Source organism: Ambystoma mexicanum, chromosome 9 (assembly GCF_040938575.1).
Source record: "Ambystoma mexicanum isolate Mex_15411 chromosome 9, UKY_AmexF1_1, whole genome shotgun sequence".
Classification (NCBI taxonomy): domain Eukaryota; kingdom Metazoa; phylum Chordata; class Amphibia; order Caudata; family Ambystomatidae; genus Ambystoma; species Ambystoma mexicanum.
Genome location: NC_090931.1, coordinates 1,562,318,917 through 1,562,345,950, shown reverse-complemented (window position 1 = coordinate 1,562,345,950; position 27,034 = coordinate 1,562,318,917).

Sequence of the window (27,034 nt, the reverse complement as noted above, 5' to 3'; positions counted from 1 at the left end):
CAGTGACTTAGCTGAGCATGGCAAGGAGAACGGGTGCACCTACGCCCTCTGCCCCCATATACTGGGTGCCTATGCATATAGTAATGAGCCCCCGATGCCACAGGACTTGAGCCCTGGCAGAACCAGTGACTTAGCTGAGCATGGCAAGGAGAACGGGTGCCCCTAAACCCTCTGCTCTCATAAACTGGGTGCCTATGCATATAGTAATGAGTCCCCCATGCCACAGGACTTGAGCCCTGGCAGAACCAGTGACTTAGCTGAGCATGGCATGGAGAACGGGTGTCCCTACGCCCTTTGCCCTCATATACTGGGTGCCTATGCATGTAGTAATGTGTCCCCCATGCCACAGGACTTGATCCCTGCCAAAACCAGTGATTAGCTGAGCATGGCAAGGAGAACGGGTGAACCTATGCCCTCTGCCCTCATATACTGGGTGCCTATGCGTATAGTAATGAGTCCCCCATGCCACAGGACTTGAGCCCTGGCAGAACCAGTGACTTAGCTGAGCATGGCAAGGAGAACGGGTGCACCTACGCCCTCTGCCCCCATATACTGGGTGCCTACGCATGTAGTAATGAGTCCCCATGCCACAGGAGTTGAGCGCTGGCAGAACCAGTGACTTAGCTGAGCATGGCAAGGAGAACGGGTGCACCTACGCCCTCTGCCCCCATATACTGGGCGCCTATGCATATAGTAATGAGTCCCCCATGCCACAGGACTTGAGCCCTGGCAGAACCAGTGATTTAGCTGAGCATGGCAAGGAGAACGGGTGCCCCTAGGCCCTCTGCCCTCATATACTGGGTGCCTATGCGTATAGTAATGAGTCCCCCATGCCACAGGAGTTGAGCGCTGGCAGAACCAGTGATTAGCTGAGCATGGCAAGGAGAACGGGTGAACCTATGCCCTCTGCCCTCATATACTGGGTGCCTACGCATGTAGTAATGAGTCCCCATGCCACAGGACTTGAGCCCTGGCAGAACCAGTGATTTAGCTGAGCATGGCAAGGAGAACGGGTGCACCTAAGCCCTCTGCCCTCATATACTGGGTGCCTATGCGTATAGTAATGAGTCCCACATGCCACAGGACTTGAGCCCTGGCAGAACCAGTGACTTAGCTGAGCATGGCAAGGAGAACGGGTGCACCTACGCCCTCTGCCCCCATATACTGGGTGCCTATTCATATAGTAATGAGCCCCCGATGCCACCGGACTTGAGCCCTGGCAGAACCAGTGACTTAGCTGAGCATGGCAAGGAGAACGGGTGCCCCTAAACCCTCTGCTCTCATAAACTGGGTGCCTATGCATATAGTAATGAGTCCCCCATGCCACAGGACTTGAGCCCTGGCAGAACCAGTGACTTAGCTGAGCATGGCATGGAGAACGGGTGTCCCTACGCCCTTTGCCCTCATATACTGGGTGCCTATGCATGTAGTAATGTGTCCCCCATGCCACAGGACTTGATCCCTGCCAAAACCAGTGATTAGCTGAGCATGGCAAGGAGAACGGGTGAACCTATGCCCTCTGCCCTCATATACTGGGTGCCTACGCATGTAGTAATGAGTCCCCATGCCACAGGACTTGAGCCCTGGCAGAACCAATGATTTAGCTGAGCATGGCAAGGAGAACGGGTAAACCTATGCCCTCTGCCCCCATATACTGGGTGCCTACGCATGTAGTAATGAGTCCCCATGCCACAGGAGTTGAGCGCTGGCAGAACCAGTGACTTAGCTGAGCATGGCAAGGAGAACGGGTGCACCTACGCCCTCTGCCCCCATATACTGGGCGCCTATGCATATAGTAATGAGTCCCCCATGCCACAGGACTTGAGCCCTGGCAGAACCAGTGATTTAGCTGAGCATGGCAAGGAGAACGGGTGCCCCTAGGCCCTCTGCCCTCATATACTGGGTGCCTATGCGTATAGTAATGAGTCCCCCATGCCACAGGACTTGAGCCCTGGCAGAACCAGTGACTTAGCTGAGCATGGCAAGGAGAACGGGTGCACCTACGCCCTCTGCCCCCATATACTGGGTGCCTACGCATATAGTAATGAGTCCCCCATGCCACAGGACTTGAGCCCTGGCAGAACCAGTGATTTAGCTGAGCATGGCAAGGAGAACGGGTGCCCCTAAACCCTCTGCTCTCATAAACTGGGTGCCTATGCATATAGTAATGAGTCCCCCATGCCACAGGACTTGAGCCCTGGCAGAACCAGTGACTTAGCTGAGCATGGCATGGAGAACGGGTGTCCCTACGCCCTTTGCCCTCATATACTGGGTGCCTATGCATGTAGTAATGTGTCCCCCATGCCACAGGACTTGATCCCTGCCAAAACCAGTGATTAGCTGAGCATGGCAAGGAGAACGGGTGAACCTATGCCCTCTGCCCTCATATACTGGGTGCCTATGCGTATAGTAATGAGTCCCCCATGCCACAGGACTTGAGCCCTGGCAGAACCAGTGACTTAGCTGAGCATGGCAAGGAGAACGGGTGCACCTACGCCCTCTGCCCCCATATACTGGGTGCCTACGCATGTAGTAATGAGTCCCCATGCCACAGGAGTTGAGCGCTGGCAGAACCAGTGACTTAGCTGAGCATGGCAAGGAGAACGGGTGCACCTACGCCCTCTGCCCCCATATACTGGGCGCCTGTGCATATAGTAATGAGTCCCCCATGCCACAGGACTTGAGCCCTGGCAGAACCAGTGATTTAGCTGAGCATGGCAAGGAGAACGGGTGCCCCTAGGCCCTCTGCCCTCATATACTGGGTGCCTATGCGTATAGTAATGAGTCCCCCATGCCACAGGAGTTGAGCGCTGGCAGAACCAGTGATTAGCTGAGCATGGCAAGGAGAACGGGTGAACCTATGCCCTCTGCCCTCATATACTGGGTGCCTACGCATGTAGTAATGAGTCCCCATGCCACAGGACTTGAGCCCTGGCAGAACCAGTGATTTAGCTGAGCATGGCAAGGAGAACGGGTGCACCTAAGCCCTCTGCCCTCATATACTGGGTGCCTATGCGTATAGTAATGAGTCCCACATGCCACAGGACTTGAGCCCTGGCAGAACCAGTGACTTAGCTGAGCATGGCAAGGAGAACGGGTGCACCTACGCCCTCTGCCCCCATATACTGGGTGCCTATTCATATAGTAATGAGCCCCCGATGCCACCGGACTTGAGCCCTGGCAGAACCAGTGACTTAGCTGAGCATGGCAAGGAGAACGGGTGCCCCTAAACCCTCTGCTCTCATAAACTGGGTGCCTATGCATATAGTAATGAGTCCCCCATGCCACAGGACTTGAGCCCTGGCAGAACCAGTGACTTAGCTGAGCATGGCATGGAGAACGGGTGTCCCTACGCCCTTTGCCCTCATATACTGGGTGCCTATGCATGTAGTAATGTGTCCCCCATGCCACAGGACTTGATCCCTGCCAAAACCAGTGATTAGCTGAGCATGGCAAGGAGAACGGGTGAACCTATGCCCTCTGCCCTCATATACTGGGTGCCTACGCATGTAGTAATGAGTCCCCATGCCACAGGACTTGAGCCCTGGCAGAACCAGTGATTTAGCTGAGCATGGCAAGGAGAACGGGTAAACCTATGCCCTCTGCCCCCATATACTGGGTGCCTACGCATGTAGTAATGAGTCCCCATGCCACAGGAGTTGAGCTCTGGCAGAACCAGTGACTTAGCTGAGCATGGCAAGGAGAACGGGTGCACCTACGCCCTCTGCCCCCATATACTGGGCGCCTATGCATATAGTAATGAGTCCCCCATGCCACAGGACTTGAGCCCTGGCAGAACCAGTGATTTAGCTGAGCATGGCAAGGAGAACGGGTGCCCCTAGGCCCTCTGCCCTCATATACTGGGTGCCTATGCGTATAGTAATGAGTCCCCCATGCCACAGGACTTGAGCCCTGGCAGAACCAGTGACTTAGCTGAGCATGGCAAGGAGAACGGGTGCACCTACGCCCTCTGCCCCCATATACTGGGTGCCTACGCATATAGTAATGAGTCCCCCATGCCACAGGACTTGAGCCCTGGCAGAACCAGTGATTTAGCTGAGCATGGCAAGGAGAACGGGTGCCCCTAGGCCCTCTGCCCTCATATACTGGGTGCCTATGCGTATAGTAATGAGTCCCCCATGCCACAGGACTTGAGCCCTGGCAGAACCAGTGATTTAGCTGAGCATGGCAAGGAGAACGGGTGCCCCTAAACCCTCTGCCCTCATATACTGGGTGCCTATGCATATAGTAATGAGTCCCCCATGCCACAGGACATGAGCCCTGGCAGTACCAGTGATTTAGCGGAGCATGGCAAGGAGAACGGGTGCCCCTAAACCCTCTGCCCTCATATACTGGGTGCCTAAGCATATAATAATGAGTCCCCCATGCCACAGGAGTTGAGCCCTGGAAGAACCAGTGACTTAGCTGAGCATGGCAAGTAGAACGGGTGTACCTACGCCCTCTGCCCCCATATACTGGGTGCCTATGCATATAGTAATGAGTGCCCCATGCCACAGGACATGAGCCCTGACAGACCCAGTGAACAATGAGCATGGCAAGGAGAACGGGTGCACCTATGCCCTCTGCCCCCATATACTGGGTGCCTACGCATGTAGTAATGAGTCCCCATGCCACAGGAGTTGAGCGCTGGCAGAACCAGTGACTTAGCTGAGCATGGCAAGGAGAACGGGTGCACCTAAGCCCTCTGCCCTCATATACTGGGTGCCTATGCGTATAGTAATGAGTCCCACATGCCACAGGACTGGAGCCCTGGCAGAACCAGTGACTTAGCTGAGCATGGCAAGGAGAACGGGTGCACCTACGCCCTCTGCCCCCATATACTGGGCGCCTATGCATATAGTAATGAGTCCCCCATGCCACAGGACTTGAGCCCTGGCAGAACCAGTGATTTAGCTGAGCATGGCAAGGAAAACGGGTGCCCCTAAGCCCTCTGCCCTCATATACTGGGTGCCCATGCATATAGTAATGAGTCCCCCATGCCACAGGACTTGAGCCCTGGCAGAACCACTGACTTAGCTGAGCATGGCAAGGAGAACGGGTGCACCTACACCCTCTGCCCCCATATACTGGGTGCCTACGCATATAGTAATGAGTCCCCCATGCCACAGGACTTGAGCCCTGCCAAAACCAGTGATTAGCTGAGCATGGCAAGGAGAACGGGTGCACCTACGCCCTCTGCCTCCATATACTGAGTGCCTACGCATATAGTAATGAGTCCCCCATGCCACAGTACTTGAGCCCTGGCAGAACCAGTGACTTAGCTGTGCATGGCAAGGAGAACGGGTGCCCCTAAACCCTCTGCCCTCATATACTGGGTGCCTATGCATATAGTAATGAGTCCCCCATGCCACAGGACATGAGCCCTGGCAGTACCAGTGATTTAGCGGAGCATGGCAAGGAGAACGGGTGCCCCTAAACCCTCTGCCCTCATATACTGGGTGCCTATGCATATAGTAATGAGTCCCCCATGCCACAGGAGTTGAGCCCTGGCAGAACCAGTGACTTAGCTGAGCATGGCAAGGAGAACGGGTGCACCTATGCCCTCTGCCTCCATATACTGAGTGCCTACGCATATAGTAATGAGTCCCCCATGCCACAGTACTTGAGCCCTGGCAGAACCAGTGACTTAGCTGTGCATGGCAAGGAGAACGGGTGCCCCTAAACCCTCTGCCCTCATATACTGGGTGCCTATGCATATAGTAATGAGTGCCCCATGCCACAGGACATGAGCCCTGGCAGACCCAGTGAACAATGAGCATGGCAAGGAGAACGGGTGCACCTATGCCCTCTGCCCCCATATACTGGGTGCCTATGCATATAGTAATGAGTCCCCCATGCCACAGGACTTGCGCACTGGCAGAACCAGTGAATAATGAGCATGGCAAGGACAATGGGTGCACCTATGCCCGCTGCCCCCATATACTGGGCGCCTATGCATATAGTAATGAGTCCCCCATGCCACAGGAGTTGAGCCCTGGCTGAACCTGTGACTTAGCTGAGCATGGCAAGGAGAACGGGTGCACCTATGCCCTCTGCCCCCATATACTGGGTGCCTATGCATATAGTAATGAGTCCCCCATGCCACAGGACTTGAGCCCTGGCAGAACCAGTGACTTAGCTGAGCATGGCAAGGAGAACGGGTGCACCTACGCCCTCTGCCCCCATAAACTGGGTGCCTATGCATATAGTAATGAGTCCCCCATGCCACAGGACTTGAGCCCTGGCAGAACCAGTGACTTAGCTGTGCATGGCAAGGAGAACGGGTGCCCCTAAACCCTCTGCCCTCATATACTGGGTGCCTATGCATATAGTAATGAGTCCCCCATGCCACAGGACATGAGCCCTGGCAGTACCAGTAATTTAGCGGAGCATGGCAAGGAGAACGGGTGCCCCTAAACCCTCTGCCCTCATATACTGGGTGCCTATGCATATAGTAATGAGTCCCCCATGCCACAGGAGTTGAGCCCTGGCAGAACCAGTGACTTAGCTGAGCATGGCAAGGAGAACGGGTGCACCTACGCCCTCTGCTCCCATATACTGGGTGCCTTTGCATATAGTAATGAGTGCCCCATGCCACAGGACATGAGCCCTGGCAGACCCAGTGAACAATGAGCATGGCAAGGAGAACGGGTGCACCTATGCCCTCTGCCCCCATATACTGGGTGCCTATGCATATAGTAATGAGTCCCCCATGCCACAGGACTTGCGCACTGGCAGAACCAGTGAATAATGAGCATGGCAAGGAGAACGGGTGCACCTATGCCCTCTGCCCCCATATACTGGGTGCCTATGCATATAGTAATGAGTCCCCCATGCCACAGGACTTGCGCACTGGCAGAACCAGTGAATAATGAGCATGGCAAGGAGAATGGGTGCACCAATGCCCGCTGCCCCCATATACTGGGCGCCTATGCATATAGTAATGAGTCCCCCATGCCACAGGAGTTGAGCCCTGGCTGAACCAGTGACTTAGCTGAGCATGGCAAGGAGAACGGGTGCACCTATGCCCTCTTCCCCCATATACTGGGTGCCTATGCATTTAGTAATGAGTCCCGCATGCCACAGGACTTGAGCCCTGGCAGTACCAGTGATTTAGCGGAGCATGGCAAGGAGAACGGGTGCCCCTAAACCCTCTGCCCTCATATACTGGGTGCCTATGCATATAGTAATGAGTCCCCCATGCCACAGGAGTTGAGCCCTGGCAGAACCAGTGTCTTAGCTGAGCATGGCAAGGAGAACGGGTGCACCTATGCCCTCTGCCCCCATATACTGGGTGCCTATGCATATAGTAATGAGTCCCACATGCCACAGGACTTGAGCCCTGGCAGAACCAGTGATTTAGCTGAGCATGGCAAGGAAAACGGGTGCCCCTAAACCCTCTGCCCTCATATACTGGGTGCCTATGCATATAGTAATGAGTCCCCCATGCCACAGGAGTTGAGCCCTGGCAGAACCAGGGACTTAGCTGAGCATGGCAAAGAGAACGGGTGCACCTACGCCCTCTGCCCCCATATACTGGGCGCCTATGCATATAGTAATGAGTCCCCCATGCCACAGGACTTGAGCCCTGGCAGAACCAGTGATTTAGCTGAGCATGGCAAGGAAAACGGGTGCCCCTAAGCCCTCTGCCCTCATATACTGGGTGCCTATGCGTATAGTAATGAGTCCCCCATGCCACAGGACTTGAGCCCTGGCAGAACCAGTGACTTAGCTGAGCATGGCAAGGAGAACGGGTGCACCTACACCCTCTGCCCCCATATACTGGGTGCCTACGCATATAGTAATGAGTCCCCCATGCCACAGGACTTGAGCCCTGCCAAAACCAGTGATTAGCTGAGCATGGCAAGGAGAACGGGTGCACCTATGCCCTCTGCCTCCATATACTGAGTGCCTACGCATATAGTAATGAGTCCCCCATGCCACAGTACTTGAGCCCTGGCAGAACCAGTGACTTAGCTGTGCATGGCAAGGAGAACGGGTGCCCCTAAACCCTCTGCCCTCATATACTGGGTGCCTATGCATATAGTAATGAGTCCACCATGCCACAGAACATGAGCCCTGGCAGTACCAGTGATTTAGCGGAGCATGGCAAAGAGAACGGGTGCCCCTAAACCCTCTGCCCTCATATACTGGGTGCCTATGCATATAGTAATGAGTCCCCCATGCCACAGGAGTTGAGCCCTGGCAGAACCAGTGACTTAGCTGAGCATGGCAAGGAGAACGGGTGCACCTATGCATTCTCCCTCCATATACTGAGTGCCTACGCATATAGTAATGAGTCCCCCATGCCACAGTACTTGAGCCCTGGCAAAACCAGTGACTTAGCTGTGCATGGCAAGGAGAACGGGTGCCCCTAAACCCTCTGCCCTCATATACTGGGTGCCTATGCATATAGTAATGAGTGCCCCATGCCACAGGACATGAGCCCTGGCAGACCCAGTGAACAATGAGCATGGCAAGGAGAACGGGTGCACCTATGCCCTCTGCCCCAATATACTGGGTGCCTATGCATATAGTAATGAGTCCCCCATGCCACAGGACTTGCGCACTGGCAGAACCAGTGAATAATGAGCATGGCAAGGACAATGGGTGCACCTATGCCCGCTGCCCCCATATACTGGGCGCCTATGCATATAGTAATGAGTCCCCCATGCCACAGGAGTTGAGCCCTGGCTGAACCAGTGACTTAGCTGAGCATGGCAAGGAGAACGGGTGCACCTATGCCCTCTGCCCCCATATACTGGGTGCCTATGCATATAGTAATGAGTCCCCCATGCCACAGGGCTTGAGCCCTGGCAGAACCAGTGACTTAGCTGAGCATGGCAAGGAGAACGGATGCACCTACGCCCTCTGACCCCATAAACTGGGTGCCTATGCATATAGTAATGACTCCCCCATGCCACAGGACTTGAGCCCTGGCAGAACCAGTGATTTAGCTGTGCATGGCAAGGAGAACGGGTGCCCCTAAACCCTCTGCCCTCATATACTGGGTGCCTATGCATATAGTAATGAGTCCCCCATGCCACAGGACATGAGCCCTGGCAGTACCAGTGATTTAGCGGAGCATGGCAAGGAGAACGGGTGCCCCTAAACCCTCTGCCCTCATATACTGGGTGCCTATGCATATAGTAATGAGTCCCCCATGCCACAGGAGTTGAGCCCTGGCAGAACCAGTGACTTAGCTGAGCATGGCAAGGAGAACGGGTGCACCTACGCCCTCTGCTCCCATATACTGGGTGCCTATGCATATAGTAATGAGTGCCCCATGCCACAGGACATGAGCCCTGGCAGACCCAGTGAACAATGAGCATGGCAAGGAGAACGGGTGCACCTATGCCCTCTGCCCCCATATACTGGGTGCCTATGCATATAGTAATGAGTCCCCCATGACACAGGACTTGCGCACTGGCAGAACCAGTGAATAATGAGGATGGCAAGGAGAACGGGTGCACCTATGCCCTCTGCCCCCATATACTGGGTGCCTATGCATATAGTAATGAGTCCCCCATGCCACAGGACTTGCGCACTGGCAGAACCAATGAATAATGAGCATGGCAAGGAGAATGGGTGCACCAATGCCCGCTGCCCCCATTTACTGGGCGCCTATGCATATAGTAATGAGTCCCCCATGCCACAGGAGTTGAGCCCTGGCTGAACCAGTGACTTAGCTGAGCATGGCAAGGAGAACGGGTGCACCTATGCCCTCTTCCCCCATATACTGGGTGCCTATGCATTTAGTAATGAGTACCGCATGCCACAGGACTTGAGCCCTGGCAGAACCAGTGACTTAGCTGAGCATGGCAAGGAGAACGGGTGCACCTACGCCCTCTGCCCCCATAAACTGGGTGCCTATGCATATAGTAATGAGTCCCCCATGCCACAGGACATGAGCCCTGGCAGTACCAGTGATTTAGCGGAGCATGGCAAGGAGAACGGGTGCCCCTAAACCCTCTGCCCTCATATACTGGGTGCCTATGCATATAGTAATGAGTCCCCCATGCCACAGGAGTTGAGCCCTGGCAGAACCTGTGACTTAGCTGAGCATGGCAAGGAGAACGGGTGCACCTACGCCCTCTGCCCCCATATACTGGGTGCCTATGCATATAGTAATGAGTGCCCCATGCCACAGGACATGAGCCCTGGCAGACCCAGTGAACAATGAGCATGGCAAGGAGAATGGGTGCACCTATGCCCTCTGCCCCCATATACTGGGCGCCTATGCATATAGTAATGAGTCCCCCATGCCACAGGAGTTGAGCCCTGGCTGAACCAGTGACTTAGCTGAGCATGGCAAGGAGAACGGGTGCACCTATGCCCTCTGCCCCCAAATACTGGGTGCCTATGCATATAGTAATGAGTCCCCCATGCCACAGGACTTGAGCCCTGGCAGAACCAGTGACTTAGCTGAGCATGGCAAGGAGAACGGGTACCTACGCCCTCTGCCCCCATAAACTGGGTGCCTATGCATATAGTAATGAGTCCCCCATGCCACAGGAGTTGAGCCCTGGCAGAACCAGTGAATAATGAGCATGGCAAGGAGAACGGGTGCACCTATGCCCTCTGCCCCCACATACTGGGTGCCTACGCATGTAGTAATGAGTCCCCCATGCCACAGGACTTGAGCCCTGGCAGAACCTGTGATTAGCTGAGCATGGCAAGGAGAACGGGTGCACCTACGCCCTCTGCCCCCATATACTGGGCGCCTATGCATATAGTAATGAGTCCCCATGCCACAGGACTTGAGCCCTGCCAAAACCAGTGATTAGCTGAGCATGGCAAGGAGAACGGGTGCACTTATGCCCTCTGCCTCCATATACTGAGTGCCTATGCATATAGTAATGAGTCCCCCATGCCACAGTACTTGAGCCCTGGCAGAACCAGTGACTTAGCTGTGCATGGCAAGGAGAACCGGTGCACCTACGCCCTCTGCCCCCATATACTGGGTGCCTTTGCATATAGTAATGAGTCCCCCATGCCACAGAACTTGAGCCCTGGCAGAACCAGTGACTTAGCTGAGCATGGCAAGGAGAACAGGTGCCCCTAAACCCTCTGCCCTCATATACTGGGTGCCTATGCATATAGTAATGAGTCCCCCATGCCACAGGACATGAGCCCTGGCAGTACCAGTGATTAAGCGGAGCATGGCAATGAGAACGGGTGCCCCTAAACCCTCTGCCCTCATATACTGGGTGCCTATGCATATAGTAATGAGTCCCCCATGCCACAGGAGTTGAGCTCTGGCAGAACCAGTGACTTAGCTGAGCATGGCAAGGAGAACGGGTGCACCTACGCCCTCTGCCCCCATATACTGGGTGCCTATGCATATAGTAATGAGTGCCCCATGCCACAGGACATGAGCCCTGGCAGACCCAGTGAACAATGAGCATGGCAAGGAGAATGGGTGCACCTATGCCCTCTGCCCCCATATACTGGGTGCCTATGCATATAGTAATGAGTCCCCCATGCCACAGGACTGCGCACTGGCAGAACCAGTGAATAATGAGCATGGCAAGGAGAACGGGTGCACCTATGCCCTCTGCCCCCATATACTGGGTGCCTATGCATATAGTAATGAGTCCCCCATGCCACAGGACTTGCGCACTGGCAGAACCAGTGAATAATGAGCATGGCAAGGAGAATGGGTGCACCTATGCCCGCTGCCCCCATATACTGGGCGCCTATGCATATAGTAATGAGTCCCCCATGCCACAGGAGTTGAGCCCTGGCTGAACCAGTGACTTAGCTGAGCATGGCAAGGAGAACGGGTGCACCTATGCCCTCTGCCCCCATATACTGGGTGCCTATGCATATAGTAATGAGTCCCCCATGCCACAGGACTTGAGCCCTGGCAGAACCAGTGACTTAGCTGAGCATGGCAAGGAGAACGGGTGCACCTACGCCCTCTGCCCCCATAAACTGGGTGCCTATGCATATAGTAATGAGTCCCCCATGCCACAGGAGTTGAGCCCTGGCAGAACCAGTGAACAATGAGCATGACAAGGAGAACGGGTGCACCTATGCCCTCTGCCCCCATATACTGGGTGCCTACGCATGTAGTAATGAGTCCCCCATGCCACAGGATTTAAGCCCTGGCAGAACCAGTGATTAGCTGAGCATGGCAAGGAGAACGGGTGCACCTACGCCCTCTGCCCCCATATACTGGACGCCTATGCATATAGTAATGAGTCCCCCATGCCACAGGACTTGAGCCCTGCCAAAACCAGTGATTAGCTGAGCATGGCAAGGAGAACGGGTGCACCTATGCCCTCTGCCTCCATATACTGAGTGCCTACGCATATAGTAATGAGTCCCCCATGCCACAGTACTTGAGCCCTGGCAGAACCAGTGACTTAGCTGTGCATGGCAAGGAGAACCGGTGCACCTACGCCCTCTGCCCCCATATACTGGGTGCCTATGCATATAGTAATGAGTCCCCCATGCCACAGAACTTGAGCCCTGGCAGAACCAGTGACTTAGCTGAGCATGGCAAGGAGAACGGGTGCCCCTAAACCCTCTGCCCTCATATACTGGGTGCCTATGCATATAGTAATGAGTCCCCCATGCCACAGGACATGAGCCCTGGCAGTACCAGTGATTTAGCAGAGCATGGCAATGAGAACGGGTGCCCCTAAACCCTCTGCCCTCATATACTGGGTGCCTATGCATATAGTAATGAGTCCCCCATGCCACAGGAGTTGAGCCCTGGCAGAACCAGTGACTTAGCTGAGCATGGCAAGGAGAATGGGTGCACCTACGCCCTCTGCCCCCATATACTGGGTGCCTATGCATATAGTAATGAGTCCCCCATGCCACAGGACTTGCGCACTGGCAGAACCAGTGAATAATGAGCATGGCAAGGACAATGGGTGCACCTATGCCCGCTGCCCCCATATACTGGGCGCCTATGCATATAGTAATGAGTCCCCCATGCCACAGGAGTTGAGCCCTGGCTGAACCAGTGACTTAGCTGAGCATGGCAAGGAGAACGGGTGCACCTATGCCCTCTGCCCCCATATACTGGGTGCCTATGCATATAGTAATGAGTCCCCCATGCCACAGGACTTGAGCCCTGGCAGAACCAGTGACTTAGCTGAGCATGGCAAGGAGAACGGGTGCACCTACGCCCTCTGCCCCCATAAACTGGGTGCCTATGCATATAGTAATGAGTCCCCCATGCCACAGGACTTGAGCCCTGCCAAAACCAGTGATTAGCTGAGCATGGCATGGAGAACGGGTGCACCTATGCCCTCTGCCTCCATATACTGAGTGCCTACGCATATAGTAATGAGTCCCCCATGCCACAGTACTTGAGCCCTGGCAGAACCAGTGACTTAGCTGTGCATGGCAAGGAGAACGGGTGCACCTACGCCCTCTGCCCCCATATACTGGGCGCCTATGCATATAGTAATGAGTCCCCCATGCCACAGGACATGAGCCCTGGCAGAACCAGTGAATAATGAGCATGGCAAGGAGAACGGGTGCACCTACGCCCTCTGCCCCCCTATATTGGGTGTCTATGCATATAGTAATGAGTCCCCCATGCCACAGGACTTGAGCCGTGGCAGAACCAGTGAATAATGAGCATGACAAGGAGAACGGGTGCACCTATGCCCTCTGCCCCCATATACTGGGTGCCTACGCATGTAGTAATGAGTCCCCCATGCCACAGGACTTGAGCCCTAGCAGAACCAGTGACTTAGCTGAGCATGGCAAGGAGAACGGGTGCCCCTAAGCCCTCTGCCCTCATATACTGGGTGCCTATGCATATAGTAATGAGTCCCCCATGCCACAGGACATGAGCCCTGGCAGAACCAGTGAATAATGAGCATGGCAAGGAGAACGGGTGCACCTACGCCCTCTGCCCCCATAAACTGGGTGCCTATGCATATAGTAATGAGTCCCCCATGCCACAGGAGTTGAGCCGTGGCTGAACCAGTGATTTAGCTGAGCATGGCAAGGAGAACGGGTGCACCTATGCCCTCTGCCCCCATATACTGAGTGCCTACGCATATAGTAATGAGTCCCCCATGCCACAGTACTTGAGCCCTGGCAGAACCAGTGACTTAGCTGAGCATGGCAAGGAGAACGGGTGCCCCTAAACCCTCTGCTCTCATAAACTGGGTGCCTATGCATATAGTAATGAGTCCCCCATGCCACAGGACTTGAGCCCTGGCAGAACCAGTGACTTAGCTGAGCATGGCATGGAGAACGGGTGTCCCTACGCCCTTTGCCCTCATATACTGGGTGCCTATGCATGTAGTAATGTGTCCCCCATGCCACAGGACTTGATCCCTGCCAAAACCAGTGATTAGCTGAGCATGGCAAGGAGAACGGGTGAACCTATGCCCTCTGCCCTCATATACTGGGTGCCTACGCATGTAGTAATGAGTCCCCATGCCACAGGACTTGAGCCCTGGCAGAACCAGTGATTTAGCTGAGCATGGCAAGGAGAACGGGTAAATCTATGCCCTCTGCCCCCATATACTGGGTGCCTACGCATGTAGTAATGAGTCCCCATGCCACAGGAGTTGAGCGCTGGCAGAACCAGTGACTTAGCTGAGCATGGCAAGGAGAACGGGTGCACCTACGCCCTCTGCCCCCATATACTGGGCGCCTATGCATATAGTAATGAGTCCCCCATGCCACAGGACTTGAGCCCTGGCAGAACCAGTGATTTAGCTGAGCATGGCAAGGAGAACGGGTGCCCCTAGGCCCTCTGCCCTCATATACTGGGTGCCTATGCGTATAGTAATGAGTCCCCCATGCCACAGGACTTGAGCCCTGGCAGAACCAGTGACTTAGCTGAGCATGGCAAGGAGAATGGGTGCACCTACGCCCTCTGCCCCCATATACTGGGTGCCTATGCATATAGTAATGAGTCCCCCATGCCACAGGACTTGCGCACTGGCAGAACCAGTGAATAATGAGCATGGCAAGGACAATGGGTGCACCTATGCCCGCTGCCCCCATATACTGGGCGCCTATGCATATAGTAATGAGTCCCCCATGCCACAGGAGTTGAGCCCTGGCTGAACCAGTGACTTAGCTGAGCATGGCAAGGAGAACGGGTGCACCTATGCCCTCTGCCCCCATATACTGGGTGCCTATGCATATAGTAATGAGTCCCCCATGCCACAGGACTTGAGCCCTGGCAGAACCAGTGACTTAGCTGAGCATGGCAAGGAGAACGGGTGCACCTACGCCCTCTGCCCCCATAAACTGGGTGCCTATGCATATAGTAATGAGTCCCCCATGCCACAGGACTTGAGCCCTGCCAAAACCAGTGATTAGCTGAGCATGGCATGGAGAACGGGTGCACCTATGCCCTCTGCCTCCATATACTGAGTGCCTACGCATATAGTAATGAGTCCCCCATGCCACAGTACTTGAGCCCTGGCAGAACCAGTGACTTAGCTGTGCATGGCAAGGAGAACGGGTGCACCTACGCCCTCTGCCCCCATATACTGGGCGCCTATGCATATAGTAATGAGTCCCCCATGCCACAGGACATGAGCCCTGGCAGAACCAGTGAATAATGAGCATGGCAAGGAGAACGGGTGCACCTACGCCCTCTGCCCCCCTATATTGGGTGTCTATGCATATAGTAATGAGTCCCCCATGCCACAGGACTTGAGCCGTGGCAGAACCAGTGAATAATGAGCATGACAAGGAGAACGGGTGCACCTATGCCCTCTGCCCCCATATACTGGGTGCCTACGCATGTAGTAATGAGTCCCCCATGCCACAGGACTTGAGCCCTAGCAGAACCAGTGACTTAGCTGAGCATGGCAAGGAGAACGGGTGCCCCTAAGCCCTCTGCCCTCATATACTGGGTGCCTATGCATATAGTAATGAGTCCCCCATGCCACAGGACATGAGCCCTGGCAGAACCAGTGAATAATGAGCATGGCAAGGAGAACGGGTGCACCTACGCCCTCTGCCCCCATAAACTGGGTGCCTATGCATATAGTAATGAGTCCCCCATGCCACAGGAGTTGAGCCGTGGCTGAACCAGTGATTTAGCTGAGCATGGCAAGGAGAACGGGTGCACCTATGCCCTCTGCCCCCATATACTGAGTGCCTACGCATATAGTAATGAGTCCCCCATGCCACAGTACTTGAGCCCTGGCAGAACCAGTGACTTAGCTGAGCATGGCAAGGAGAACGGGTGCCCCTAAACCCTCTGCTCTCATAAACTGGGTGCCTATGCATATAGTAATGAGTCCCCCATGCCACAGGACTTGAGCCCTGGCAGAACCAGTGACTTAGCTGAGCATGGCATGGAGAACGGGTGTCCCTACGCCCTTTGCCCTCATATACTGGGTGCCTATGCATGTAGTAATGTGTCCCCCATGCCACAGGACTTGATCCCTGCCAAAACCAGTGATTAGCTGAGCATGGCAAGGAGAACGGGTGAACCTATGCCCTCTGCCCTCATATACTGGGTGCCTACGCATGTAGTAATGAGTCCCCATGCCACAGGACTTGAGCCCTGGCAGAACCAGTGATTTAGCTGAGCATGGCAAGGAGAACGGGTAAATCTATGCCCTCTGCCCCCATATACTGGGTGCCTACGCATGTAGTAATGAGTCCCCATGCCACAGGAGTTGAGCGCTGGCAGAACCAGTGACTTAGCTGAGCATGGCAAGGAGAACGGGTGCACCTACGCCCTCTGCCCCCATATACTGGGCGCCTATGCATATAGTAATGAGTCCCCCATGCCACAGGACTTGAGCCCTGGCAGAACCAGTGATTTAGCTGAGCATGGCAAGGAGAACGGGTGCCCCTAGGCCCTCTGCCCTCATATACTGGGTGCCTATGCGTATAGTAATGAGTCCCCCATGCCACAGGACTTGAGCCCTGGCAGAACCAGTGACTTAGCTGAGCATGGCAAGGAGAACGGGTGCACCTACGCCCTCTGCCCCCATATACTGGGTGCCTACGCATATAGTAATGAGTCCCCCATGCCACAGGACTTGAGCCCTGGCAGAACCAGTGATTTAGCTGAGCATGGCAAGGAGAACGGGTGCCCCTAGGCCCTCTGCCCTCATATACTGGGTGCCTATGCGTATAGTAATGAGTCCCCCATGCCACAGGACTTGAGCCCTGGCAGAACCAGTGACTTAGCTGAGCATTCAAGGAGAACGGGTGCACCTACGCCCTCTGCCCCCATATACTGGGTGCCTACGCATATAGTAATGAGTCCCCCATGCCACAGGACTTGAGCCCTGCCAAAACCAGTGATTAGCTGAGCATGGCAAGGAGAACAGGTGCACCTATGCCCTCTGCCTCCATATACTGAGTGCCTACGCATATAGTAATGAGTCCCCCATGCCACAGTACTTGAGCCCTGGCAGAACCAGTGACTTAGCTGTGCATGGCAAGGAGAACGGGTGCACCTACGCCCTCTGCCCCCATATACTGGGTGCCTATGCATATAGTAATGAGTCCCCCATGCCACAGGACTTGAGCCCTGGCAGAACCAGTAACTTAGCTGAGCATGGCAACGAGAACGGGTGCCCCTAAACCCTCTGCCCTCATATACTGGGTGCCTATGCATATAGTAATGAGTCCCCCATGCCACAGGACATGAGCCCTGGCAGTACCAGTGATTTAGCGGAGCATGGCAAGGAGAACGGGTGCCCCTAAACCCTCTGCCCTCATATACTGGGTGCCTAAGCATATAGTAATGAGTCCCCCATGCCACAGGAGTTGAGCCCTGGAAGAACCAGTGACTTAGCTGAGCATGGCAAGTAGAACGGGTGCACCTACGCCCTCTGCCCCCATATACTGGGTGCCTATGCATATAGTAATGAGTGCCCCATGCCACAGGACATGAGCCATGACAGACCCAGTGAACAATGAGCATGGCAAGGAGAACGGGTGCACCTATGCCCTCTGCCCCCATATACTGGGTGCCTACGCATGTAGTAATGAGTCCCCATGCCACAGGAGTTGAGCGCTGGCAGAACCAGTGACTTAGCTGAGCATGGCAAGGAGAACGGGTGCACCTAAGCCCTCTGCCCTCATATACTGGGTGCCTATGCGTATAGTAATGAGTCCCCCATGCCACAGGACTTGAGCCCTGGCAGAACCAGTGACTTAGCTGAGCATGGCAAGGAGAACGGGTGCCCCTAAGCCCTCTGCCCTCATATACTGGGTGCCTATGCGTATAGTAATGAGTCCCCAAGCCACAGGACTTGAGCCCTGGCAGAACCAGTGATTTAGCTGAGCATGGCAAGGAGAACGGGTAAACCTATGCCCTCTGCCCCCATATACTGGGTGCCTACGCATGTTGTAATGAGTCCCCATGCCACAGGAGTTGAGCGCTGGCAGAACCAGTGACTTAGCTGAGCATGGCAAGGAGAACGGGTGCACCTACGCCCTCTGCCCCCATATACTGGGCGCCTATGCATATAGTAATGAGTCCCCCATGCCACAGGACTTGAGCCCTGGCAGAACCAGTGATTTAGCTGAGCATGGCAAGGAGAACGGGTGCCCCTAGGCCCTCTGCCCTCATATACTGGGTGCCTATGCGTATAGTAATGAGTCCCCCATGCCACAGGAGTTGAGCGCTGGCAGAACCAGTGATTAGCTGAGCATGGCAAGGAGAACGGGTGAACCTATGCCCTCTGCCCTCATATACTGGGTGCCTACGCATGTAGTAATGAGTCCCCATGCCACAGGACTTGAGCCCTGGCAGAACCAGTGATTTAGCTGAGCATGGCAAGGAGAACGGGTGCACCTAAGCCCTCTGCCCTCATATACTGGGTGCCTATGCGTATAGTAATGAGTCCCACATGCCACAGGACTTGAGCCCTGGCAGAACCAGTGACTTAGCTGAGCATGGCAAGGAGAACGGGTGCACCTACGCCCTCTGCCCCCATATACTGGGTGCCTATGCATATAGTAATGAGCCCCCGATGCCACAGGACTTGAGCCCTGGCAGAACCAGTGACTTAGCTGAGCATGGCAAGGAGAACGGGTGCCCCTAAACCCTCTGCTCTCATAAACTGGGTGCCTATGCATATAGTAATGAGTCCCCCATGCCACAGGACTTGAGCCCTGGCAGAACCAGTGACTTAGCTGAGCATGGCATGGAGAACGGGTGTCCCTACGCCCTTTGCCCTCATATACTGGGTGCCTATGCATGTAGTAATGTGTCCCCCATGCCACAGGACTTGATCCCTGCCAAAACCAGTGATTAGCTGAGCATGGCAAGGAGAACGGGTGAACCTATGCCCTCTGCCCTCATATACTGGGTGCCTATGCGTATAGTAATGAGTCCCCCATGCCACAGGACTTGAGCCCTGGCAGAACCAGTGACTTAGCTGAGCATGGCAAGGAGAACGGGTGCACCTACGCCCTCTGCCCCCATATACTGGGTGCCTACGCATGTAGTAATGAGTCCCCATGCCACAGGAGTTGAGCGCTGGCAGAACCAGTGACTTAGCTGAGCATGGCAAGGAGAACGGGTGCACCTACGCCCTCTGCCCCCATATACTGGGCGCCTATGCATATAGTAATGAGTCCCCCATGCCACAGGACTTGAGCCCTGGCAGAACCAGTGATTTAGCTGAGCATGGCAAGGAGAACGGGTGCCCCTAGGCCCTCTGCCCTCATATACTGGGTGCCTATGCGTATAGTAATGAGTCCCCCATGCCACAGGAGTTGAGCGCTGGCAGAACCAGTGATTAGCTGAGCATGGCAAGGAGAACGGGTGAACCTATGCCCTCTGCCCTCATATACTGGGTGCCTACGCATGTAGTAATGAGTCCCCATGCCACAGGACTTGAGCCCTGGCAGAACCAGTGATTTAGCTGAGCATGGCAAGGAGAACGGGTGCACCTAAGCCCTCTGCCCTCATATACTGGGTGCCTATGCGTATAGTAATGAGTCCCACATGCCACAGGACTTGAGCCCTGGCAGAACCAGTGACTTAGCTGAGCATGGCAAGGAGAACGGGTGCACCTACGCCCTCTGCCCCCATATACTGGGTGCCTATTCATATAGTAATGAGCCCCCGATGCCACCGGACTTGAGCCCTGGCAGAACCAGTGACTTAGCTGAGCATGGCAAGGAGAACGGGTGCCCCTAAACCCTCTGCTCTCATAAACTGGGTGCCTATGCATATAGTAATGAGTCCCCCATGCCACAGGACTTGAGCCCTGGCAGAACCAGTGACTTAGCTGAGCATGGCATGGAGAACGGGTGTCCCTACGCCCTTTGCCCTCATATACTGGGTGCCTATGCATGTAGTAATGTGTCCCCCATGCCACAGGACTTGATCCCTGCCAAAACCAGTGATTAGCTGAGCATGGCAAGGAGAACGGGTGAACCTATGCCCTCTGCCCTCATATACTGGGTGCCTACGCATGTAGTAATGAGTCCCCATGCCACAGGACTTGAGCCCTGGCAGAACCAATGATTTAGCTGAGCATGGCAAGGAGAACGGGTAAACCTATGCCCTCTGCCCCCATATACTGGGTGCCTACGCATGTAGTAATGAGTCCCCATGCCACAGGAGTTGAGCGCTGGCAGAACCAGTGACTTAGCTGAGCATGGCAAGGAGAACGGGTGCACCTACGCCCTCTGCCCCCATATACTGGGCGCCTATGCATATAGTAATGAGTCCCCCATGCCACAGGACTTGAGCCCTGGCAGAACCAGTGATTTAGCTGAGCATGGCAAGGAGAACGGGTGCCCCTAGGCCCTCTGCCCTCATATACTGGGTGCCTATGCGTATAGTAATGAGTCCCCCATGCCACAGGACTTGAGCCCTGGCAGAACCAGTGACTTAGCTGAGCATGGCAAGGAGAACGGGTGCACCTACGCCCTCTGCCCCCATATACTGGGTGCCTACGCATATAGTAATGAGTCCCCCATGCCACAGGACTTGAGCCCTGGCAGAACCAGTGATTTAGCTGAGCATGGCAAGGAGAACGGGTGCCCCTAAACCCTCTGCTCTCATAAACTGGGTGCCTATGCATATAGTAATGAGTCCCCCATGCCACAGGACTTGAGCCCTGGCAGAACCAGTGACTTAGCTGAGCATGGCATGGAGAACGGGTGTCCCTACGCCCTTTGCCCTCATATACTGGGTGCCTATGCATGTAGTAATGTGTCCCCCATGCCACAGGACTTGATCCCTGCCAAAACCAGTGATTAGCTGAGCATGGCAAGGAGAACGGGTGAACCTATGCCCTCTGCCCTCATATACTGGGTGCCTATGCGTATAGTAATGAGTCCCCCATGCCACAGGACTTGAGCCCTGGCAGAACCAGTGACTTAGCTGAGCATGGCAAGGAGAACGGGTGCACCTACGCCCTCTGCCCCCATATACTGGGTGCCTACGCATGTAGTAATGAGTCCCCATGCCACAGGAGTTGAGCGCTGGCAGAACCAGTGACTTAGCTGAGCATGGCAAGGAGAACGGGTGCACCTACGCCCTCTGCCCCCATATACTGGGCGCCTATGCATATAGTAATGAGTCCCCCATGCCACAGGACTTGAGCCCTGGCAGAACCAGTGATTTAGCTGAGCATGGCAAGGAGAACGGGTGCCCCTAGGCCCTCTGCCCTCATATACTGGGTGCCTATGCGTATAGTAATGAGTCCCCCATGCCACAGGAGTTGAGCGCTGGCAGAACCAGTGATTAGCTGAGCATGGCAAGGAGAACGGGTGAACCTATGCCCTCTGCCCTCATATACTGGGTGCCTACGCATGTAGTAATGAGTCCCCATGCCACAGGACTTGAGCCCTGGCAGAACCAGTGATTTAGCTGAGCATGGCAAGGAGAACGGGTGCACCTAAGCCCTCTGCCCTCATATACTGGGTGCCTATGCGTATAGTAATGAGTCCCACATGCCACAGGACTTGAGCCCTGGCAGAACCAGTGACTTAGCTGAGCATGGCAAGGAGAACGGGTGCACCTACGCCCTCTGCCCCCATATACTGGGTGCCTATTCATATAGTAATGAGCCCCCGATGCCACCGGACTTGAGCCCTGGCAGAACCAGTGACTTAGCTGAGCATGGCAAGGAGAACGGGTGCCCCTAAACCCTCTGCTCTCATAAACTGGGTGCCTATGCATATAGTAATGAGTCCCCCATGCCACAGGACTTGAGCCCTGGCAGAACCAGTGACTTAGCTGAGCATGGCATGGAGAACGGGTGTCCCTACGCCCTTTGCCCTCATATACTGGGTGCCTATGCATGTAGTAATGTGTCCCCCATGCCACAGGACTTGATCCCTGCCAAAACCAGTGATTAGCTGAGCATGGCAAGGAGAACGGGTGAACCTATGCCCTCTGCCCTCATATACTGGGTGCCTACGCATGTAGTAATGAGTCCCCATGCCACAGGACTTGAGCCCTGGCAGAACCAGTGATTTAGCTGAGCATGGCAAGGAGAACGGGTAAACCTATGCCCTCTGCCCCCATATACTGGGTGCCTACGCATGTAGTAATGAGTCCCCATGCCACAGGAGTTGAGCGCTGGCAGAACCAGTGACTTAGCTGAGCATGGCAAGGAGAACGGGTGCACCTACGCCCTCTGCCCCCATATACTGGGCGCCTATGCATATAGTAATGAGTCCCCCATGCCACAGGACTTGAGCCCTGGCAGAACCAGTGATTTAGCTGAGCATGGCAAGGAGAACGGGTGCCCCTAGGCCCTCTGCCCTCATATACTGGGTGCCTATGCGTATAGTAATGAGTCCCCCATGCCACAGGACTTGAGCCCTGGCAGAACCAGTGACTTAGCTGAGCATGGCAAGGAGAACGGGTGCACCTACGCCCTCTGCCCCCATATACTGGGTGCCTACGCATATAGTAATGAGTCCCCCATGCCACAGGACTTGAGCCCTGGCAGAACCAGTGATTTAGCTGAGCATGGCAAGGAGAACGGGTGCCCCTAGGCCCTCTGCCCTCATATACTGGGTGCCTATGCGTATAGTAATGAGTCCCCCATGCCACAGGACTTGAGCCCTGGCAGAACCAGTGATTTAGCTGAGCATGGCAAGGAGAACGGGTGCACCTACGCCCTCTGCCCCCATATACTGGGTGCCTACGCATATAGTAATGAGTCCCCCATGCCACAGGACTTGAGCCCTGCCAAAACCAGTGATTAGCTGAGCATGGCAAGGAGAACGGGTGCACCTATGCCCTCTGCCTCCATATACTGAGTGCCTACGCATATAGTAATGAGTCCCCATGCCACAGTACTTGAGCCCTGGCAGAACCAGTGACTTAGCTGTGCATGGCAAGGAGAACGGGTGCACCTACGCCCTCTGCCCCCATATACTGGGTGCCTATGCATATAGTAATGAGTCCCCCATGCCACAGGACTTGAGCCCTGGCAGAACCAGTAACTTAGCTGAGCATGGCAACGAGAACGGGTGCCCCTAAACCCTCTGCCCTCATATACTGGGTGCCTATGCATATAGTAATGAGTCCCCCATGCCACAGGACATGAGCCCTGGCAGTACCAGTGATTTAGCGGAGCATGGCAAGGAGAACGGGTGCCCCTAAACCCTCTGCCCTCATATACTGGGTGCCTATGCATATAGTAATGAGTGCCCCATGCCACAGGACATGAGCCCTGGCAGAACCAGTGAACAATGAGCATGGCAAGGAGAACGGGTGCACCTATGCCCTCTGCCCCCATATACTGGGTGCCTACGCATGTAGTAATGAGTCCCCATGCCCCAGGAGTTGAGCGCTGGCAGAACCAGTGATTTAGCTGAGCATGGCAAGGAGAACGGGTGCCCCTAAGCCCTCTGCCCTCATATACTGGGTGCCTATGCATATAGTAATGTGTCCCCCATGCCACAGGACCTGAGCCCTGGCAGAACCAGTGACTTAGCTGAGCATGGCAAGGAGAACGGGTGCACCTACGCCCTCTGCCCCCATATACTGGGTGCCTATTCATATAGTAATGAGCCCCCGATGCCACCGGACTTGAGCCCTGGCAGAACCAGTGACTTAGCTGAGCATGGCAAGGAGAACGGGTGCCCCTAAACCCTCTGCTCTCATAAACTGGGTGCCTATGCATATAGTAATGAGTCCCCCATGCCACAGGACTTGAGCCCTGGCAGAACCAGTGACTTAGCTGAGCATGGCATGGAGAACGGGTGTCCCTACGCCCTTTGCCCTCATATACTGGGTGCCTATGCATGTAGTAATGTGTCCCCCATGCCACAGGACTTGATCCCTGCCAAAACCAGTGATTAGCTGAGCATGGCAAGGAGAACGGGTGAACCTATGCCCTCTGCCCTCATATACTGGGTGCCTACGCATGTAGTAATGAGTCCCCATGCCACAGGACTTGAGCCCTGGCAGAACCAGTGATTTAGCTGAGCATGGCAAGGAGAACGGGTAAACCTATGCCCTCTGCCCCCATATACTGGGTGCCTACGCATGTAGTAATGAGTCCCCATGCCACAGGAGTTGAGCGCTGGCAGAACCAGTGACTTAGCTGAGCATGGCAAGGAGAACGGGTGCACCTACGCCCTCTGCCCCCATATACTGGGCGCCTATGCATATAGTAATGAGTCCCCCATGCCACAGGACTTGAGCCCTGGCAGAACCAGTGATTTAGCTGAGCATGGCAAGGAGAACGGGTGCCCCTAGGCCCTCTGCCCTCATATACTGGGTGCCTATGCGTATAGTAATGAGTCCCCCATGCCACAGGACTTGAGCCCTGGCAGAACCAGTGACTTAGCTGAGCATGGCAAGGAGAACGGGTGCACCTACGCCCTCTGCCCCCATATACTGGGTGCCTACGCATATAGTAATGAGTCCCCCATGCCACAGGACTTGAGCCCTGGCAGAACCAGTGATTTAGCTGAGCATGGCAAGGAGAACGGGTGCCCCTAGGCCCTCTGCCCTCATATACTGGGTGCCTATGCGTATAGTAATGAGTCCCCCATGCCACAGGACTTGAGCCCTGGCAGAACCAGTGATTTAGCTGAGCATGGCAAGGAGAACGGGTGCACCTACGCCCTCTGCCCCCATATACTGGGTGCCTACGCATATAGTAATGAGTCCCCCATGCCACAGGACTTGAGCCCTGCCAAAACCAGTGATTAGCTGAGCATGGCAAGGAGAACGGGTGCACCTATGCCCTCTGCCTCCATATACTGAGTGCCTACGCATATAGTAATGAGTCCCCATGCCACAGTACTTGAGCCCTGGCAGAACCAGTGACTTAGCTGTGCATGGCAAGGAGAACGGGTGCACCTACGCCCTCTGCCCCCATATACTGGGTGCCTATGCATATAGTAATGAGTCCCCCATGCCACAGGACTTGAGCCCTGGCAGAACCAGTAACTTAGCTGAGCATGGCAACGAGAACGGGTGCCCCTAAACCCTCTGCCCTCATATACTGGGTGCCTATGCATATAGTAATGAGTCCCCCATGCCACAGGACATGAGCCCTGGCAGTACCAGTGATTTAGCGGAGCATGGCAAGGAGAACGGGTGCCCCTAAACCCTCTGCCCTCATATACTGGGTGCCTAAGCATATAGTAATGAGTCCCCCATGCCACAGGAGTTGAGCCCTGGAAGAACCAGTGACTTAGCTGAGCATGGCAAGTAGAACGGGTGCACCTACGCCCTCTGCCCCCATATACTGGGTGCCTATGCATATAGTAATGAGTGCCCCATGCCACAGGACATGAGCCATGACAGACCCAGTGAACAATGAGCATGGCAAGGAGAACGGGTGCACCTATGCCCTCTGCCCCCATATACTGGGTGCCTACGCATGTAGTAATGAGTCCCCATGCCACAGGAGTTGAGCGCTGGCAGAACCAGTGACTTAGCTGAGCATGGCAAGGAGAACGGGTGCACCTAAGCCCTCTGCCCTCATATACTGGGTGCCTATGCGTATAGTAATGAGTCCCCCATGCCACAGGACTTGAGCCCTGGCAGAACCAGTGACTTAGCTGAGCATGGCAAGGAGAACGGGTGCCCCTAAGCCCTCTGCCCTCATATACTGGGTGCCTATGCGTATAGTAATGAGTCCCCAAGCCACAGGACTTGAGCCCTGGCAGAACCAGTGATTTAGCTGAGCATGGCAAGGAGAACGGGTAAACCTATGCCCTCTGCCCCCATATACTGGGTGCCTACGCATGTAGTAATGAGTCCCCATGCCACAGGAGTTGAGCGCTGGCAGAACCAGTGACTTAGCTGAGCATGGCAAGGAGAACGGGTGCACCTACGCCCTCTGCCCCCATATACTGGGCGCCTATGCATATAGTAATGAGTCCCCCATGCCACAGGACTTGAGCCCTGGCAGAACCAGTGATTTAGCTGAGCATGGCAAGGAGAACGGGTGCCCCTAGGCCCTCTGCCCTCATATACTGGGTGCCTATGCGTATAGTAATGAGTCCCCCATGCCACAGGACTTGAGCCCTGGCAGAACCAGTGACTTAGCTGAGCATGGCAAGGAGAACGGGTGCACCTATGCCCTCTGCCCCCATATACTGGGTGCCTACGCATATAGTAATGAGTCCCCCATGCCACAGGACTTGAGCCCTGCCAAAACCAGTGATTAGCTGAGCATGGCAAGGAGAACGGGTGCACCTATGCCCTCTGCCTCCATATACTGAGTGCCTACGCATATAGTAATGAGTCCCCCATGCCACAGTACTTGAGCCCTGGCAGAACCAGTGACTTAGCTGTGCATGGCAAGGAGAACGGGTGCACCTACGCCCTCTGCCCCCATATACTGGGTGCCTATGCATATAGTAATGAGTCCCCCATGCCACAGGACTTGAGCCCTGGCAGAACCAGTGACTTAGCTGAGCATGGCAACGAGAACGGGTGCCCCTAAACCCTCTGCCCTCATATACTGGGTGCCTATGCATATAGTAATGAGTCCCCCATGCCACAGGACATGAGCCCTGGCAGTACCAGTGATTTAGCGGAGCATGGCAAGGAGAACGGGTGCCCCTAAACCCTCTGCCCTCATATACTGGGTGCCTAAGCATATAATAATGAGTCCCCCAT